At 38.2% G+C, this 15,268-nt stretch overlaps 1 long non-coding RNA gene across 2 annotated transcripts in view; it reads left to right on the forward strand.

The window, feature by feature from the left end:
- LOC134477355 (uncharacterized) overlaps positions 1-15,268 on the forward strand; it is a 68,328-nt gene that overhangs the window by 31,929 nt on the left and 21,131 nt on the right. For both annotated transcript variants that reach the window (XR_010049358.1, XR_010049357.1), the window contains exon 3: positions 163-319. This is a non-coding gene — a long non-coding RNA (uncharacterized LOC134477355). The remainder of the gene's footprint in view (positions 1-162; positions 320-15,268) is intronic.

Here is a 15,268-nt window from a genome sequence, read left to right on the forward strand (position 1 = left end):
TATAACTCCCATGAGATTAGAAATTATGCTTCTTTTGTTCATCGCTATAGTTAGCACACAGCAACAGCCAAATTTAGTTTATCTGTTTACCATTTTGACTGTTTCTGAATGCCACAGCACTGGAACAAAAATTTTAACTTTGTAACTATCCTCTGTACACAGGGGGAAAAATGATTGACTGGCTAAGTCTCTGAAATTGCCATTCTCCTCCAGAGAAAAAATATCATTAAGGCTCCTGTAGTCCACCAATGAAACAAAATCCTGCTTAACCTCTTCCACCTCCGGGTCTTCCTTGGGACGCCTTCATGACTGCTTAAAGGTAAAACTCAAGAATACCAATTCAATAGAGTTTCAAAAGTGAATAACACTTTCATTTATTTCTTTCTGCTCATCATCCAAATCACTTGAGTAATTGCATTAAGAAAAGATAAAGCATCAAAAACTCTCATTTTGGGGTTTTTTTTCCCTTTTATTCAAGTAACTCACTTTTTTCCAATGACTAATTTCCCAAGAAATGTTGCCACCACTGGAAACTAAGATTGGACCATTTTATTGCTTTACATAAGCAAGACCTTAATCTAGCCTCAAGGCTCAAAGAAGATTTTGCAGGTAATAATTACAGACAAGTGGTGTCTCAAAAGAAAAGATATTTTGACACTGTTAAGACTCACCACGCGTAGGTGCCTCCTCTGCGTCAAGGCTGGTATGTGAGAAGAATGCTAATTTGTTAGTCAGAGAGCTTGGAGTTTGAATTGTAGCTATGCCACTTACTTACTATGTGAGCGTAAGCAAGTTTTTAAACATCTCCGAATATCAGTTTACTAATCTTAAAAAGTGGAAATAACAGTTACCTCATAGAATTATAGCATGGATTAAGTACGTTAGTGTATTTAAAGATTGTCTGGCACGTGTTATTCCCTCAATTAACAGTCGTTATTCTAAACAGGGCTCATCTTATTAAGGTAAAATTCTATTTACCCCCTGTTCACACACATACACCACAAGGACTTCCTCATCTGATTTTCTGGCTTACTTAATAATAGAACTATCAAAAGAGAAACATAACATTAACTGTATTATGTATAATAGCCATGCAAAGCTTTCAAAACAGCTTTCAATAATGCAATCTATGTATATTATGAAGTCAAACAAGTTTATATTAATTTTAACCAGCAGAGCACGGTGGCACATGCCTGTAACCCAGCAGCTGGGAGGCCGAGGCAGGAAGATCATCACAAATTTGAGGCCAGCCTGGGCTACATGGAGTATTCAAAGCCAGCCCAAAACTACATAGCAAGACTCTGTCTCCGAACAAAAACAAACCAAAATAACATTAATTTGAAAGTGGCAGGGCCCTGGGGCAGAGCTAAGGAGCAGCGTGGTTTCTCAAGGACACAAGATAACTTCTCTATCACAAGGCTGGAACAGTTGAAGGAAGCTATAACTTCAGAGATAAGAACAAGAGAGGTCTATGAACTGGTCATCCACAAAAGAGGATTTGGGGGTAGTGATGATGAGCTAGTTGTGACCCCCGAAGTGTTTCCTCACATCAAGCTTGGAGACACAGTGGAAACTGCTCACCACAACGATGAACACAGCCCTCTGCTTTTACAAGTCAAGTCACTTAAGGAAGATTTACAGAAAGCAGCTATCAGTGTGGACCAGACTGTGACTCAGGTGTTCCCGCTAAGACATTATCAAGATGTCTATGCGAATGTTGTAACCTTAAGGATGTGGCCCTTGACCTACTGGGACTAACTTTTAAGGATCAGTGTGTCAGCAGGAGGATACCTGGTGACTAGAGAAAAGTTTGGTCAGCACCTGTGGCTGTATCACCCAGACGGTGGAATTTCTGGCTTTAGGTCACAGGCCGGTGAGCTGTGGGTCAAGATGAAGAAGGTCATGTGTGGCTCTAGCAGTGAAGACACCGGGGTGTCCATTCCACATCAGCTATGGTTTACACACTTACCCCTATGAACTATGAAATGGAATTTTGATATTTATGGGGATCTTTATTTTAGAAAAGCTATGAATGGTTTCCTGGCTGTTCTGTTTAACAAGTGGAACGGTCTCACTTTGTAGCTCTGGCTGCCTTGAATTTACTGTGCACCCCAGGCTGGCCTGCAGCTAATGGCAATTCTCCTTGCATTAGTGTCCTAAATTCTGGAACTACAGGTGTATACCACCAAACATGGCCTGCAGATCTTTAAAATTTGACTGTCTCTGTTAAGCCCGCTTCCCTAAATTTAGGGTCTTAGCTAAAAGTCTGACTCATAATAAATACCCTGACCATCTCAACATGGTGAGAAACATTTATTAAAAACACATTAAGTGTGATATCACACTTAATGGTGAAAGGTTAAAAAGTTTCCCTAAGATCTGGAATAAAGATGCTTGTTTATCATTGTGCTAGAAGTTCTAGACAGAGCAACCAGGCAAACAAAAGAAACATAACTGTCTTTGCTCACAGATGACATGATTCTACATGTAGAAAGCCCTAAAAAAAAAAAAAAAAGTACCACAAGACAGGTGTGGTGGCAGATTTCTGCAACCTCAGCACTGTGGGAGGCTGAAGCAGGAGGATCACAAGTTCAGACTCAATCCTAGGCAGTTTAGCAATTCAATGAGACCATGTCACAAGTAAACAGTGTCAAAGACAACAAACACATACAAAGAAACAGAGGAAAGAAAAAGGGCTGCGGATGTGGCTCAGGGCGAAGGGCCTGGGATCGCAGTCCTGAGGAGAAAAAAAAGAAAGGTGAACCATCCACACAAAAAAATTTATTAGTGCTAATTTTAGGAACATTTCAGGGTATAAAATCAGTTGAGTTTCTATATTCCAGCAATTAACAATTCAAAAGCAAATTAAAGCATGTGCAGTAGCATCAAACAGAATAAAATATTTGAGTAATTTTCCCAATGACTCGCAAGACTTATATGTGGAAATCTATAAACATTACTGAAAGAATTTAAGACCTAAATAAAAAGAATCATGGGCTGGAAATCATGGACTGGAAAAAAAACATTAATTTTAACGGTATTTACCAAATGTTACCCAATTTTTATCATCTTTTTGTCACATCCATATTTTCCTATCATATATACCCCACACTTTAATAACATATATGGATCCCCGTGTGAAACGAAATCAGATAAAATGAGCATCAAGGAATATATTTTGTGAACACTGGTTGATTCCTGGGGGGCCCAGAAACCATTTTCATAACAAAACGAACATTTGACAGCTATTTAGAGAAGGCCAACTATGTTCAAGACACCAGAGATAAAGTGACTGCCATCTGCGCCCTCAAACAGCGCTCACTACAAAAAAACAGATACAACCAGTCCTACAGCAGCTCTTACTATTCTACAAACCCACTCTATCCCAGCCTGGCCTGCTCAGTGCATCTCACAGACACAAGTTCAGACAAAATACTTTGAAAACGATAAAGATAATTTTCTAGATTCTTTAGAGAAATAACCTTGCTAAAAAATAACAAAACAATAAAAGCTTTCTGAATTATCTCTTGCATCTACCTCTGTTGCCTGAATTCACCAGGTAATTATTCAATTATCCTTTTCTATGCGGATGCCATGGTTATATATGGGACCATGACAGAGAAATTCTGGCAGGATTACATGCAAAATAAGATTTTTCCTATTTCATACCAAACATGATGACATTTAAGCAACTCAAGGGAAATACACTGTGCTACTTAGGCTGCACTAAGAATTTTTATGTGGGACACTAGGTAAATTCCAGGTAAATTTTTTTTCCCTGACAAACAAAATGTGCATAAAGATGTCCTTGATTGCTTTTTTTCTTTCTTGCAGCTCAAAGGCTAATCCAAAAGTTGACCTTATAATCAATACCAGCACACAGCAAGCCAGATGCTCTCAAGTGAGCACTGTTCGCTGCTACTCTGTGCCCTTTGGGAAGAGAAGGAACAGTGTATCATCATTTCCATTATGCCTCTAGAGAACTATTTATGGTCCAATATTCTAACGAAAACCCTAGTGACTTGAAAAAGTTAAATGTTCCTTTCGAACTGCCTTATTTACACCCAGGGAATAATTCAGGATGTATACATGTGTTTTCACACACATACATTCAGCCCATGTGTTTGTCTCATTCAACATGAAAGCAAGAAAGAAATTCCACAGGCTGTATTTGCTTTGGATATCGCTTTACGTAGCCGATGATTGAAGACATTGCAGAATACAGAAAATCTACCAAGAACGTCTCTTGGAAAGTGATACATCAGATTTTGGAGATAATTGCAGTCTACAAAAACAATCACCACATTCCTCTTTAAAAACTTAATGAAATGAAAGTCAAAGGTTATGTTAAAAAGTGAAACCAATAAAATAGGTAATATATTCTGAAATAAGTTTAAATGTCAGTTACATCTACTTATATTATTAAAGTGACAATGTAATTATTATTGGCATATGTGCATCAATTTTACAAGGCCCTTTTCTTCTCTAGGTGCCCACTTAGGCTTCCTGTCTTCCATGTGACTCCCTGACTTGTAGCTGAGGTTGGGTACATTTTCCTGTTCTCCTTATCTTAGCATCCTCAAATAGACCTGGAAAGAATTCTGTAAAACTACTGGCATTTTGATCATCATTTTACAGATAAGAAAACAGAGTCCCACAGATTTCAAGGCAGAGGCAGGAGTCAAACTCCTCTTAAAGGATTGCAAACCTCATACTTGGACTGTAGTCACTGGGAAGTCATCCAGGGGACCTCTCTTCCACTTTAAGATTGTGTTTACTAAACACCAAGAGTCTCAAAAGACAAGCAATTGTTTGTTGACTGTGGTAGTGAACAGAGTACATGGATAATTATGATAACATATTGAGCATTAGTGTGCCCCAAGCACTCTGCTGCATGCTTATGCTCATTCTTTCTTTCAACCTAACCATATCTCATGAGAGAATGAACAATGATTACTACCTTCTACCCATTTTTTACAGATAAAGAGCCTAGACTCGAGAAGTCAAGTAATTTGCCCAAGGTCACATAACTAGAACAAGGCAGAGCCAGGCTCTCAACCAGGTAATCAGACTCAAGAGTCCCTCTGCTCAGCCATCGCACAAACTGCCTAATTCAGTCCTTTCCCCTCACTCCCCTACTCATTAGCTATTTGTTTAAGAAGGGAAGTGCAGCCTATGGATGAGCACCGTTCTTCATATCTTAATAACTACTGAATTCTCTTTTTGTTCGTAGTATATATAAACATATGCTAAAAGTTTTTTAGGCTTAGGTTCAAATTCTGACTTAGCTGTTTACTAGAGGAGTTTGTTCACAATACTGAACCTCTCTAAAACATAGTTTCCTGGTTTGTCAAAAGGAATTGCTGCACCTAATGTGAAAGGTAAGTAATGCAGGTTCCTAATAAGGAGCCTGGTAAGCAGAAGTCACTCAACAAATTTCAAACCCAGGTCCTTCTTTCACTCTCACTTTAAATACAGGTATAAATCAAACACACTAAATACAAAAAAAAAAAAATCTTCACTCATTCATTCACTTATTCATCTCAAAATGTTGACCTTCTTGGATCTTTCCAGGGAGGAGAGGTTTTAATATGACGATATCTCAAAATTCTATTTTTCAGTTCTACACCTGGATGGCAACAGCCCCTTGAATATTTTTTATTGTTTTGTATAAGTGTACAAATTTATCCATATTTTAAATGTAGTACTTTATTCACAATAGATATGCTCTTTAGTTGCACAAACATCTGCTTAGAGTGTATCTCTTTTGCCAACTGTACCTACCCATAAAGAGTTGCTTGTTTATTAGGTAAACAAACATATGAATAGCTAACACACTGTGTGATAATGGTGCCTTAACACAGGCAAATATCAAGATCCATGTCCATGGGAGCAATTATTCTTGCTTGAGGTATCTCATCGAGGTGTCAGAGGTTCGTTCACAGAGGAGGTGACATTTGAATTCAGTCACAATGGATGAGTCAGGTTCTCCAAGAAATGATGAGTGTTCCAACATCAGAGTCAAATTACAAGCGAAATATATTGTTAAAAATGCCACGCCAGAGGACACTGCTGTCTTTTCTCCTGTTCCAGATTACTACAGGCAAAAGTCATGATGATTTTCAGGGTTCTACCACTAGAGTCACGCAGGGATGGTTTTACAAAGCAGACGTGCAGTATTTAACTATCCCAAAGCTGCCATTGTGCAGCACTTGGGATTCTAAACAAAGTAAATTTCTCCTCTGAGGGTTCATGTATAATGAATGTGTGTTACAGTAAAGATTATTAAAGATTGTAAGCCTTTTCTGCATATGTAAAGATTGGTAGCTTTAAAATATTGATGTTTTGTACAAGTTATTTGACTTGAATTTTAAGATAAACCTAAGAAAGAAAATGTCAGATTTGAACAAATTTTAAATTAACTCTTGTCTTTGTCACTTTCTCACCCATTCGACACTGTATCCATGGCCTCCGGCTTTGAGGAGGAAAGGTTTATTGTGGCTCACAGTTTGTAGCAGTGTCAGTACACAGTTCACTGGCTTCAAGGCAGAAAGGCATGGAAAAGTGCATAGCAAAGGAAACTCTGCTCACCTCATGGCATCCAGGAAGCAGAGATTGAAGGAAGGAGCCAGAAAGGGTCACCACGTACCCTTCCAGGTGGTGACGTCCACAATCTGCCTCTTCTGACCAGACCCCACCTTGCTGTTAAGCAAGTCAGCCCTAATGCCATCATAATCCAGTCACTTTCCAAACACAGGAGGCTTCAGGGGTTATTTTAGATCTAAACCATAACAATTCCCTTTAAAAAAAAATACTTCTTAGAAACCAGCGCATGTTGGTGCATGTCTGTAATCCTAGCACTCAGGAAGCTGGAGCAGGAGGGTGGCTGTGAGTTCAAGGCCAGCCTGGGCTACACAGCGAGTTCAACTCCAGCCTACACTACATAGTGAGACACTGTCTGAAAACCTCCCCCACCTCCAAAAAAGCTTCTTGGAACAGATGAGCCTTGAGTATTAACGATATGAGCTGATCTATACATCTTATCTTAGAATTCAACAAATATAAAAGTGAAGGAAGCAGAAATAGGATGGCAGTGAAGACTTGAGGAAACATCCCTATTTGGGACTCGTTTGATGTATAACCCCTGTTTTGCTATATTTTTTGCTCCCAATCATTCTTTCTGCAAATATTTTCCATAAATGATCTCACCACTACTCACGAAGCATCTGATACTCTGTCTTCTGTGGTTTGTATCCTACCACGTCCTGAGATGTTGCTGTCTCCTGCCATCTAACAACACGGTACTGTCAGAGTGACAGCGCTTTCCAGTGCTGTGTTGCACAGTTGGGAAAATTTCTTTCTCGCTCCTTTCTTGGCCTGTTCTCTCTTAGAGAGAGAGGACCGCATCAGATGTCCTTGTGCCCCGGTGATGCATATTATCAGAACAACTTTCCCATCTCCTTTTGATGTCACTCAGTCACTCAGCTGTCAGTCATAAAGCAAGAGACAACCTAAGTGACACCACAAATCCCCCCTGCCCCTGCCACTCTAATAACTAAAGCTTTATCTCTGGGTCTAGCTTCTTGTGACGTGTGCCTTGTCCTTCTGGACAAGTACTCATCTGAGAAACCTTGGGAGTATCACATGGACAATCCATGACAAGATGAGGCCAAACTAATCAGAACTTCAGAGACCCACCTGGCTGGAGACGATCATGTTCTTGACGTCTTCCTGCTCACCTCAGTTACTTGGTAAAAATAGCTTAAGCCTGACAACAAGTCTTGGTGAAAGCTAATGTTCATTTTTATTTGGTAAAAGATGAATGAATAAGAGTTCTATTAAAACCATAAACTTCCCCAGATGAAAGTTTGTCAGAAATGGTCCATCTCTGTAACCTCTATATGTGGTTCACTTTTTAATTTTCAAATATTTTGTTCATTTTCCTTAAGAATAGTAACAGCTAACACTGATGTCACATTTCATGAAGCCTTTTCCATATATGTACTTTAACTTTGAAAAAGCTACTGTAGTGTATCCATTATTTAGAAATTTAAGCAGCCTATCTGGCCCATCCTCACCCCCTACTTTCATACTGAAGTTTCCTGACCTTTAAATATCTACTTAAATCATCATTTTCTCCAGGAAGACTTGGCTGATCGCATAGGCCTTGCCAGGCAGGTCATATCCTCTCTTCCAGGACAGGCAGAGCATCTGTAAATCAGAACAGATTGAGAGGGTCCTGGAACCTCCCAGATTACTCCAGCGAAGCCCTGATCTAATGCATCCATCTTCCCAGTGCCGCACAGGAGTGACGTAACTTCCACATGTGCCTGGATGTGAACAGGGCAGTGATGAGTCACTGCTGAGGAATGGCTCCCAGCATGGGTTAGTGAGATGCACCCTAGCTGTGTGACCTTGTGCAACTCTGAAACGTCTTTGGATGTTAGTTTCCTCATCTGGAAAATGGGGATAACATTAATGAACACTCACAGAGCATTCAGTACCATGAAGGTTTTCTCATTTTGAATTTGCAAGTCTGTAAAGTAGGGCAAGTATTCTATTTTTTCTTGTTTTAAATCATACAGACAGGAAGGTAAAAGCCACACAAATAACAAGTGGCCTTGTTTGATCACATCAATAGTCTAAGAACCATGATTCAAATAAGGCCATATTTGTATTTACTATACCACATGGCTGAACTTTCCTCGTAGAGATTTTGTAAGGACTATGTTTGACAATGCACATATATATGATGCTCTTGTCATCCCAGAATTATAACTGAAGACCAAAACCACTAAGTAGCCAATCACAGTCCTGCAGGGTTTACTGAGCAGTGCTACCCACTGATCTCTCCACTACCCCTACCACCTCAGCCAATAAAAGGACTGTCATTCCACCTCAGTGTAGCTAAAGCAGAGGGAAGATAATCGGAGAGACAGATACTGCTGACTGCTAAGGGAGGAATATCAGTTTTGTAATCACTGTCTTTTTTTTTTTATACTGAAGATTGAGCCCAGAGCCTCACGTGTAGACGAGTGCTCTACCACTGAGCTACATCCCAGCCACAGTTACGCTCTCCTAGGAGGATGGCTTCTGCACTTGGCTATGGACCCCAACCTGGCTGACCTCAGAAAGTGACTGGAATTAGAAGATAGCTCTTGCTGTAAATAGAACTTCCTGCTGGGCAAAGAGACTCTTGTATCAAAGTTCTGCAGCTGATGTCAGTGCAAAGAGGAGGGAGATCAACTAGAGAAGACCCTTGAGTCCCTAAGTCACCAGTGCTTGGGGAGACTGCACAGCAGTGATTCTTTCCTTGCTGGGACCTGCTAAAGTCCATACTAACCTATGAAATATGGGGATTTTAATACTTTATTCATGAGATTGTCAAGAAAACTAAATGAAATGATGCACAGAAGGCTCCTTTGCAAAGGAATCACATGATTAATGTTAGCTCTCTTGCTATACTATTGCTACTCAGTGTTTAAAGCTTGGGTAAATACACTGAGTGTGGGAAGAGAAGTGGCTTTTCAGAATGTCAGATTCAACCTAAAAAGGAAATTCCATGTTTGCAGAACTCTATCTCTCTGGATTACCAAGCAGATCTGAAATGTATTAACCTTTTCAGTCATTTGTGAGCATCAATGTAAGAAGACGTTTTTGAATAATCAAGAAACTTTCTCCTTCTGGCAGCCAAATAAAAAGAGGCCAGGTGTTCAGGATTAAAAAGGCATTACCCCCATTGCTGACTTTCTGGGGATGGTGTCAAGTATTTGCTCTTTCATAATATGTGCCATTTATAGAGTAGAAAGGGAGGAGAGGAATATGAACAGTGATGATAGTGGAATTTCAGGAAAAGTGGGGTTAGTCATAAACATGGATAGTGACAGCAGCTGAAAAGGGATACAGGAGAATCCCATCTTTCACCAGTTTGCAGTCTTCCTTTCCCTCTCCCTAAAAATAGGCTTTTTTCTTTCCCACAGTGAGTTGAATAAATAATATCTGGGGCCCCTAATATCATCTGTCTATTTGGAAGCATCTATTTATGTTTTTGTGACCAAATTAGGCTGGTCTTTCAAGACTAGATACATAACCTCCACATTCCCGGAACTATTTCCAAGAAAAATGTCCACATCTATGCTCTCAAGCTTGCATTTTTAATCAGCACAATAAGGATATCTTACAGTGACAATGTGAGTACATAATGCTGTTTGTCGCTCATGCATAAGAGACAAAAGTGGGTATTTTCTTGAAGTAAAACTAAAATAATTTTTGTTAATAATACTAATAACTTCCATCTGGAGGGGCATTGTCTGTGCCAGGTAGACTTTTAACATTCATGGGACCCTTTCTACAGCTGAGGTATCTGGGGTTTGAAAGGCTAATAAGTGTCCGGGGCCACAGAGCTAATGGCGGCTGGGAATCAAGCCCAGGCCTACCTCCAAATGCTGAACTCTTAACCTCTGCACTATTATCTGCTTTCAAAACTTTCCCTAGCTGTCACTTCCCTATCCAGCCTGTTCTCTTACATCAAGTAAAGGAAGAAAAGCAGCTCATGAGAATCTCAAGAACTAAGACAGCAGCAGTTGTTACACTGAAGGGGATTGTGTTGCCAAGAAGCCCTTCAATTTTTGTACACAACAAGCTTATGGTGCACCCGTTGAAGCCATTTTAAGGCTCAAGTATTACTTCGGAAAGGCTTCTGTAATTTCAGAGTTTAATAATATGAAATTAGACCCAGAATTCTCAAACAAACCCATTTCAAAACTACAATACCCCTGGAAATGAGCACTTCCATTAGATTTGAGATCATTACATAGCCATCTCTGTGTAGAGGAAATAGATGCTTTTATGTTGGAGCAAATACAAAACACCAGTACATTTTCATCCAGTACAACTCCTAAACTCCTTTTATCCAATTTCCCAATTTTGTGAGACACTTGAAACCGAAATAAAGCTCTCTCTTAGTCCAGTCTCTTGTTCACCTTAACTCTGCAAGAGAATTATTCTTAGATTTTACTATCGACCTATTTCTTAAATAGCATTTGGGTTTCATTATTTCAGCACAGGGTCAAAAAATACAAAGACATGACAGAAACAGACTTATTTTTTCCATAAGTATTGCACCTTTACAACATTTGTGCTCAAAATGTGAGTATTCACATCATAAAAGTATATCAGTCAGTGTTTACTAGAGAAGTGATATAACACAAGATACACAAATACACAGGAATCTGCAAGTCTGGCTCACAATGGCCGCCCATGGAGTTGGAAGAGAAAAGCACAGAGCATCTGTCTGCACACTGGAGACTGAAGGATTCAGTTGAAGGTCTGGAACTCACTGCAGTGTCCCACACAAGTCCACAGCTGATGGGTCTGCACTGGAAGCCAGGAAAGTGAAGACTGAAGCCTCTCTGAAGAAACAAGCAAATCTGTCTTCTTCATTTCACGTTTACTCCATCCAGGCAACAACCCACCCATGGATGGGTCTTCTACACCCCAAAGTGAAGAATTGCTGAACCCTTTTAGTTGAGCTTCTTTTATCATGTTGACACAATCAATCGACCATCACAAAGAGTAATAATAAACACTTACAAATCTACAGAGAATAGCTACTGATACTTAGACACTATAAACAAAGATATTTGCAACAGCTGAAGAGATCAAGTGACTTAAACATAAAGGAAGTATTTCTCCAGTCATATAACAAAAATTGCAAATGCAACAATTTGAAAGAGTTTCATATCTTTTGAGCACACAAGAATGTTTTTAGTGCTTAGCCCAGTATTTTTAAAAAATCTTCAGTTAAATGTGTTTGCTGTTTATATGTGCAGTAACTACTTAGGAGACATTCTATAAAATACCATTGGAGGACTAGAATAAATAAGAAATACACGAATGCTCATCTTCAAGAAACTTTCAGTCTTGTAAAGAAGGTAAGAAACACGTTTACACACTGTAATGTAAAGAAGTATTGAAAAATACCTGCATAACATCATGGAACTCAGAGAAGGTGCGATCATCTCTGTGTGAGAGGACAGAAGAGGTTGACAGGTCATTTCAGGCTTATGAAATGCCTCCAAAAAGGCAACACCAGGTGCCACTGGGCAGTACAGCTGGAATGTTAGCGTGAAATGACCTCGTAGAGTACACTGCACCTACAAGTTTGGAAATTATCGACAGAGAAATGCGGATTCATAAGATTTCACCAATATTTCACACTCTCTCTGTTTTCACCTACTTGTAGTATTCCTTTTTAAATGCATTTATGGAAGCAAAATTGATATTAAAATTGCATTTTAATGCATAAAATTTGATGCTTTGACACATGTACCCATCTATGAAACCATCACTATAATCAAGATAATGCACATAACCCCCAACCTCCCCACAAAAATTTCCTCATGCACCTTTATAATCTCTCTCTCCCATTCTATACCTAACCAATGTCTGATCTGTTTTGTATCACTATAGGTTCACTTGCATTTTTCTGTAAATAGAATCGTATAGTATGAATGACTTCATTCAGTATGATATTTAAGAATCATTCATGTTGTCAAGTATATCAGTACTTTCTTCCTTTTTCTTAGTAATATTCCATTATGTAAATTGCCACAATTTGTTTATTCACTCAGGTTATTGATGGACATTTGCATTGTCTCCAGGTGTTGGCTATTACAAATAAAGCTGCCATGAATATTTATGTATAAGTTTTTACGTGGACATTATGTCTTTGCTCCAACGAGGTAAATATCCATAAAATAGCTGGGTTGTACAGTAGGTTGAGGTTACATATCTTAAATAACTGATAGATTTTTGGCAAAGCAATTGATCATTTTACATTTTTACCAGCAATATATAAAAATTCCAGTTGTTTCATAAACTTGCAAACAGTATAGTACTTTTTAAAAATTGTAGACATTCTAGTAAGTGTGTTGTGACATATTGATGACTTTAATTTGCATTTCCTCAATCACAACCAATGTTGAGTGTCTTTTCACATCTTTTGTTTGCTATTCTTATAGTTTTCTTCATGAACTGTCAAATTTGAAGTGTTCAAATTTTTTGACCATTTGTGTATTATTGTTATGATTATCACCATCATTGAGATTTTAGTTATTTATATTTTCTATATACAAGTTTTTATATAATTTACAAATATTTTCTCCCAATGCCAGCTTATCTTTTCATTCTTTTAACAATGTCTTTCAAAAAGGTAAGTTCTTAACGTTGATAAAGTCTAATTAGCAGATTTTTCGTGGATCATGCATTTGATGATATATCTCAGAAATTTTTACCTAACTTAAAGTCACAAAGATTTTCCCTTATGTTTTCTTCTAGTCCTACAGTTTTATGTTTAGGTTTATGATCCATTTGGAGCTAATTTTTTGTAAATGGTACAAGGTATGGATTGAAATTTTATGAGGATTTATTGCATATGGCTATATAATTTTTCTAGCTCCATCTTTTAAAAAAATATTCCTTTTATACTAAATTGCCTTTATATCTTTATCAAAAATCAATTGACCATGTATGTATGAGTCTATTTCTGGATTCTATTCAGTTCTATTGATCTGTCGACTGTCTTGATTACTTTAGTATAATAATAAACTGAAAGGTAAGGTAGTTTAAGCCCTCCAATTGTTTGAGCTATTCTAGGTCCTTTACATTTCCATATAAATTTTGAAATCAGATCATCAATTTCTAGCCACAAAACAAAAACTTGCTAGGACTTTAGTTGCAATTGCATTGAATCTATACATTACTATAGAGAAAATTACTATCATTAATATTCAGCCTTGTGTAAAGAGAATATGTCTCTCTATTTTGGCATTCTTTCATTTCTCTTATCAATGAATTTTGTAGTTATGGTGAACAGGTCTTCACATGGTTTTTTAGATGAATCTTAAAAAATTTCATATTTTTAAAGCTATGATGAGCAGTTACTATTTTAGTCGATTAGTCATTAATAGTATAAAGAAATACAACAGTTTTGCATATGGTCTTATCTCCTATAACCTTGCTAAAGTCTCTTACTAGTCTAGAAACTATTTTTGTTGATGGTGTAGTGTCTTTCATATAAATGATCAGATTATTTGTGAATAGAGTTTTATGTCTTCTCCAGTCTGAGCACTGTTACATCTTATTCTTGCCTTGTCGAAAGAAAATCTTAACTCCAAACTGCCAGAGTCTCCCCAGGGCTTCAGGATCACGTACACTCATTCTTTAAGGGCGCTCCTTAGGAAGCTTTCGTTGGATATTGCTGAGTTTACATGAAACACCGGGAACTGCTCCAGCCATCTCACCACCAGGAGCTGCCGTGTGGACTGATGCATGTGCTGACAACGGCAAAGCCAGGATAGAGAGCCTGGGCTCTTGATATTGTCATTGAACTGCTGCATTAGTCAACAAAAGTATGCTATTTTCTGGAACTGTTTCTTATGAGATATCATACATTTAGCTACTTGCATTAGGATTTCTATTACTTGATGTTGAAATCATCCTACTGACCAAGCAAGTTTGTCCCTAATTAATTTATTCTCCACACCACCATTCTCTGCACTGTAAACTGAATGGTCTCTTTGACAACCCTTCTAGCCCTCATCATCCGTGACTTTATTATTACAGGTCAAAGCAGATGTGGAAAAAAAAAATGTGCAGCAGCCTGTTTAAAAAGGAAGAATTAGCATCTAGAGAAAGCTTAAAATAAAAATTCAAGTGCAGTGTCTGGAGCATGAGAGTAAGACTTGTGGATAATGAACTTGCCAAGTACATATTACTGACTGCTAAATACATTAATGACATCGCTTTTGTTTATCCTCATCATATTCTGCAAAGTTGGTATTATTGACAATTTCTATCAGCAACCCAAGCCACAAGTGTTAAAAAAAAAAGTATAAACAGGTCTCAGAAGCTGTGATTTTCAAGATTTCAACAATGTCACATTTCCAAGCAGATCAAAAGGAATGAGGATGAAGAAAAGATAATGCAACCTGACGAAGAGGAACGGGTTCTTAAATATTTTCAAGAAAATGATTTTTGGAACTCATAGGAGAGAAATAGAGAATAAAAATGGAGACATTAAAGAAGTAGAGACTATTTTTACCAGAAGTGGAGTAATCAAAGAAAAGGGAAAGATGAAATGCTACTTCAAGAGAGCACATGTTTGAGGAGAAAGTGGTTTGCTTTATTTCTTGTTCAGAAGGTGGAAAGGAGCAAAGTGCATTGGTGGACAGAGAGAAAGTATCATGGAATCAAAGAGCGTAGGGCA

This window comes from Cavia porcellus, unplaced genomic scaffold (genome assembly GCF_034190915.1).
Source record: "Cavia porcellus strain 051 isolate PalLab524CR breed Dunkin Hartley unplaced genomic scaffold, mCavPor4.1 scaffold_8, whole genome shotgun sequence".
NCBI lineage: Eukaryota > Metazoa > Chordata > Mammalia > Rodentia > Caviidae > Cavia > Cavia porcellus.